The sequence below is a fragment of the Drosophila virilis genome, chromosome X (genome assembly GCF_030788295.1).
Source record: "Drosophila virilis strain 15010-1051.87 chromosome X, Dvir_AGI_RSII-ME, whole genome shotgun sequence".
Taxonomy (NCBI): Eukaryota; Metazoa; Arthropoda; class Insecta; order Diptera; family Drosophilidae; genus Drosophila; species Drosophila virilis.
Window position 1 is genome coordinate 10,285,833 of NC_091543.1, and position 493 is coordinate 10,286,325.

General features: G+C 39.8%; 1 non-coding gene across 1 annotated transcript; it reads left to right on the forward strand.

Moving 5' to 3' along the window:
- Nucleotides 1-200: 200 nt before the first annotated feature.
- Nucleotides 201-280, forward strand: TRNAL-UAG (transfer RNA leucine (anticodon UAG)). The gene has a single exon. It is a non-coding gene; the product is annotated as a tRNA-Leu (tRNA).
- The last annotated feature ends 213 nt before the right edge of the window (nucleotides 281-493 follow it).

The following is a 493-nucleotide window of genomic DNA, read 5'->3' on the forward strand; positions in this document are numbered from 1 at the left end:
CGAATTCCAGTTTAAAGAGTGGGAAACAGAGAACTGGCGGGGATACAAAAGTTGAATAAACTAATAATTGAAAGAATAATTAATTATTCAAGTAATTGAAAGAATTTGCAGTGAAATAAAGCTGTCTACAAAATCTAAGATTTACGAAAAATGAGCATTAGTTAGTATAAATGTAAGTAAAAGTCGCCTGAAGGTCAGCTGGCAGCGTGGCCGAGTGGTCTAAGGCGCTGGTTTTAGGCACCAGTCCGAAAGGGCGTGGGTTCGAATCCCACCGCTGTCACATGAGAATTATTATATTTATTTTACAAGTATTTTAAATCGACATTCGACATTGCTTCACTACGTTTCATCGTGTAGGTGTACCTCAAAGCTGCCTCCCTACGTCGTCCAGACAGTTTCCCCTGACTCTGATCCCATCTCATCACAACTCGAAGACTGCACGAGCTTTAGTTATAAAGTTTGGTATATAGATTCGTCTTAACAAAAGCCTGTC